The 5,308-nt window shown below is 28.2% G+C and overlaps 1 protein-coding gene across 2 annotated transcripts in view; it reads left to right on the top strand.

Moving 5' to 3' along the window:
• Positions 1 to 460: 460 nt before the first annotated feature.
• LOC106103280 (protein Wnt-7b) overlaps positions 461 to 5,308 on the top strand; it is a 66,432-nt gene continuing 61,584 nt past the window's right edge. Inside the window, exon 1 of one of the 2 annotated variants that reach the window (XM_013283002.1) lies at positions 461 to 775. The gene's annotated coding sequence lies outside the window, so the exon portion shown is untranslated. The remainder of the gene's footprint in view (positions 776 to 5,308) is intronic. The other variant, XM_013283003.1, reaches the window with a different exon arrangement.

The raw sequence follows: 5,308 nt of genomic DNA, 5'->3' as shown, positions 1-5,308 counted from the left end.
ACTAAATTGTCTACGCTATAATCAATACTAGAATTATACTCTAAATTAGTGAATAAGAACATAATAATTTTAGTTGAGTTTGATAATTATTTTAAACCGAATATCGATAGTTCAAAATTGTTCGCTATGCGTGTGTTGTGCAATGTAATCAATTGAATTCGATACTTCATATGCGTCATTTATCAAATTAATCTATCTTATTTAGACAAATTTTAGGAAGATATATCGGTTCAATAAATATTACTGGCTATATCGACCGATATCGTCCAAATCAGTGTCAGTTAAATAACGGATTACAATTGTGCGAATGGCCAGTTTCACTGCGAAATTAAAAAAAACTTCCCTGACAAGTTTGACGTCTATACTTTCATCACTGCATTTTATTGAAAACCGCCTCCAGAAATGGTGACGAATGACAACATTAAAAACCATGCAATACTAAAAGTTAAGCGAAGTTTTAACTGTGGAAAAGATCCGAGTTATTTCATCACGTTTGTTTATGATATAGATGTGATTGTTACTGAAGTACTGAATGATACTTGTAAATGCAAGCAATGATATTGGTCCATTTCGTTGTAAAACGTTAGTGGATGCTGGGAGTTTGTGACGAACGGACGTGTCTTCGCTCTCCGTTCGAACATCGATAATTTTTTCGTCATCTATTAGTGAACGGTACTTTTTAGTGTGTGCCAGTGTTTTTTCTATTCAGTGTCAAATACCTCGTATTGAGATAAGAATAAAAAAAAATCGCAAACGCATCATCAAATTTTAAAAGGTAATTTTTTTTATAATTACTTAATAGATCGAAATAAATATTTTTTTTATAGTTGAATTTGATATTACTTTACTAATATAATAAATGCGAAAGTTTTGATAGATGTTTGTTAGAGTTTGCCGCCTAAACGACTAAACGGATATCAACGAAATTTAGCATAGATGTAGAGTATAGTCTGGAAGAACACATGAGGTAGTTACTTTTGTTTTATTTAATTTCACACGGACAGAGTCGAGGATAAAAGTTAGTATATCTATAAAAATTCTAAACAAGAAAAAATGACCATCAATAAGTTTTAATAACACTCATTTACTTTACGAGGATAAAATATCGAATGAATTTAAAACAATCATTACTACTAAAGGATATTGAAGGTATGCGATATGTTAATATCTTGACCATAATATTTATAGACAATACTATTATAAATTGTAAATTCGAAATTTTGGATGGATGAATGGACGTAGTATCTTCAAAACGGCTTTAACGGATTTCGATGAAAATTTAACACAGATATAAACCATAATCTAGAAAACATAGGTTTTTTACTTAGCACTTTTCATTCCGCGCGGGTGAAGTCAGGCAAAAGCTAGTTCCATATATATTTAACAGACACACAATCATCACCAGCTCACTAATACGTCCCCAGCGAAGGGCTCGGAGCCTTCCCTAAATTAGGATGACTAGGCTATAGTTAACCACGCTGGCCCAATTGCAGGTTGTTTGACTTCACACATATCTTTGAATTTCTTCGCCGAGATGTGTAGTGATGAACATAAGAACGTCGGGTAAATTATGTATATAATCGAAAATTGGTACATGGCGGGATTCGAACCAGAGACCTGTAGATTACAAGTCAAGTGCTAACCCACTGAGCCATCGACGCTTTTTACAGACATACATGATTGAGTCATATTTCTTAACAGGAAGAACTTTTAAGGGTATATCGTTACTTGTACTGACTTCCTTTAATAGTGTATTACATATGAGACATTTCAGATTTAATTATACAATATATCACACTAGCTATTGTTCGCGTGATATTAAAAAGGAATAAAAAACATAAATAATGTTCTATGTCACTCACTGATGATTTTTATAGTGAAAGATTTTCTGTAATTGACCCAGTAGTTTTTGAGTTCAATACATACAAAAATCTTTTCTCTTTATAATATTTGTATAGATAATTATACATTTTAATAAATATTACTAAATTCCTAATTTTGTTTTTAAATATTGACGATAATCTACTGGAATAACTAACGATAAATTTGTGTAACTTTTACCCGCGATTTCGTTCGCGGAATTCAAAACTTAGTGTGTTTTTCTAGACTGTTCTACATTTGAGCAAATTCATTGTTTCGTTAAGTCGGTTTTGAGATATATACAAACATCCATCTATCCAAACTTTTGCATTTATAACATTAGTATCATATAATAAACTAGCTGTTGCTCGCGACTTCGCCGGCGTAAAATTTAATAAATTGTAAAATATACCCTATGTTACTCACAGATAAATTTACTTTCTAATGGTGAAAGAATTTTTGAAATCGGTCCAGTGGTTTTTGAGTTATTTCAATACATACAAAAATACAAATCTTTCCTTTTTATAACATTATGGTATAGATTACATATTTTAATGACCTAAAATGTTATAAATCAATCGTTTATATTTCTTAAAAAAAAATGTATAAGCATAATTTTACTTAAAATAGATTGTTATTATTTCGATAATAATACAAATAGATAAAAATCTAGTCACTGGTAGGTAATAAATTTCATAGACAATAAAAATCAGCTGTTTAGATACTAAATAAAAAATATACCTCAGATATTTAAATGTATGCATATATTTGAGACTAACAGTGAGTCTATACGTTATAAATTACTTATAAATATGTATGGGATACTAAAATCAACGTAAATTAGTTTTAAATATTTATATGTTAAAGTGAAGATGCACTATCCGAGATAAGATGCGTTGATTTGTCACTATATGACTTTTAATAAACTGTTTAGCACTTCTGTTTTTAATATTGAATGAATAAACGCTGTTGGAGTTTGAAGCGTATTGTAAATGTTGTAAACTCTAAGGTAATTTTCCTTACATCATCCACTGCTGTTTTATAGTTTGTTTACAAATGCCTATTTATTATAATAGAATTTATACGTTGGTTAAAGAAAGGTCACGTTAAAATCATATTTTTTTTATAATATAAGGTGGCAAACAAATAAAAAATACCATATTTTAAGGGTTCGATGTTTGTAAGAAGGTTCGTCCGCAACAAATATCGATTAAATTTGGCAAATCTTTACTATCATTACATAGAAGAAAGATTTGTATTTTTGTATGTATTGAAATAACTCAAAAACTACTGGGTAACATAGGCTATATTTTGAAATTTCACTGCACGAAATTGCAAGCACAACTAGTACTCGTATAACAAAATTGGAACATTTTTTTTAATATCACTGACGTCGCGTGTACAAACTAGTGTTTTATAAATGTAAAAAAAAATCATGTAAACCTTCATCAAATTTACTTTAAAAATTATAGTTATTGTTAGTACAAAAACCGCTAAACACGAATCATTACTAAACCATTCGCATCATAATCTATACTTCTATACTATTATAATAAAGCATAAACACACACTTTGTTGTCTAAGATGTCAGCAATTACAGCATATTTTTAAATAATTCTTTTTTTTAATAAAAAACCCTACACTTGCGTCACGCTTTAGACTATATATTTTAACGCCATTAAAATTAGGGGTTAAATATTTTGAATAAAATCCCTAATGTGGGAAAGAGACTATAAGTTGCTGCCAACATCAAGAAAGCAAAATTGCCATAGTAAGGTAATTGTTGGTATTTTGACATTTGCAATTGATTATTTGACATAATGTAAACAATAAAATAAAGTTTTTGTAATTTCATGCGGATGAAGCCGCACGGGAACAGCTAGTATTATAATAAAAACACAAACAATACAAAGTAAGCGAAATGAAGACAAGATCAATTTAAAAATAAACTTAAAAAGTTTTGAATCCATTACGCTTTCGATAGGTTTAAAAAAGATCACATTCGCTTTTAATATTTTTAATGATTCCAATGCAACAATAAATGTTGCCATTAAACTTGGATGTTCTTTTTGTAATACGGTTTTATTTATATACTAAGGTTTATTTTTAAATGTTATTCAGAGATTGTAAAACTAAATATTAAAATATTTCTATTATTAAAAAATTTATTTCTTTACTGTTCTGATTAATTTGAAGGGATGAATCGCATGTTACAAGGAGAATCTGTAAACTGAACTTAACTCAACTTTTTCATCTCTGTTAATTATCTACAACTTAAAACTTTTAACAGGATATTTTAAAATGAAAATAATTACGCCATGTTCAGAGAAATTTACTGACAAAATTGTTTAATTTTCACTGCCGGCCCATTTGCCCAGAAGTAATTGTATAAATTTATTGATAAAATGGAATGTAATTCACCGAAATAAATGCCAAAAACTGTAACCCCTTATAAAGTAATTAAATTCGAAACAATAACCGTTTAAACAAATCGTTTTCAAACTCAATATAAAATTAAATTAAACTCAAATGTTAAAACAAATTGCTTAATTCCTACTCTATTTAAAAGTAGAATTTAATAAACTAAATTTATATCCAATTTAATTGAGGTCTTCTGACAAATTAAGTAGGCAACGTAACAGTTAAATTGCCAAAAATGTTATAACACCACAGAGCAATAAACGAACAGAAAGGACATTCCGAAAATTTAATTTTATTTAATTACTGTATGAAATAAAACTTAACGCAATGGCCCCACTCAAGACGATTGGTGATAAAATTCCATTTCCGTTTAACTGCAAATTTAAGGTCCATCAAAATTTACGACAGCTTTAGCTGTTAAAAAGGATTTTATGATCATTTTTTCCTTTTACTTTAATGTTTTAATTGTAAGAAGGAACTGAAGTGAATTTCCTAAACAACGATATAAGATTTTTTCATTTCTTAAAAATGCAAATATTAACTTTTTTCCTTGAAATTCACTTTGTATTTACCTCTTAAGATTCTAATAAAAAGCCAATGTAATAATATTAGTTAGAATAGAGCTAACGTAAATTTACAAAGAATAGCGTTCGAAAACAATAATTATAATATTCCAATGAAGTTTGCGTGCGTAATAAATAACGCTATTAATTATGGTAGTAAGTATTATAATTATTTTAATAATCTTACTGTGAGTTTGTTTTTATTGGTTAATTAATATAATTCTTATATTTTAATATCTTAGTTTTTTTTAAATACAATAAGCATTTCTTATTGTAAACATATATCATAAACATAAATCATAACAGATAAAAAAATAGTATCACAATAATTTCAAATAATATCCTACTAATCATACTAATATTATAAATGCGTAAGTTTAGATGGATGGATGTTTATTAGAGTTTGTAGCCTAAACGGCTGAACGGATCTTAATAAAATTTGGTATAGACGTAGGGGATACTTC

The sequence above is a fragment of the Papilio polytes genome, unplaced genomic scaffold, assembly GCF_000836215.1.
Source record: "Papilio polytes unplaced genomic scaffold, Ppol_1.0 DF823835.1, whole genome shotgun sequence".
Lineage (NCBI taxonomy): Eukaryota > Metazoa > Arthropoda > Insecta > Lepidoptera > Papilionidae > Papilio > Papilio polytes.
Note: the sequence above shows the minus strand (reverse complement) of the source record. Positions and strands in the feature narration are given on the sequence as shown.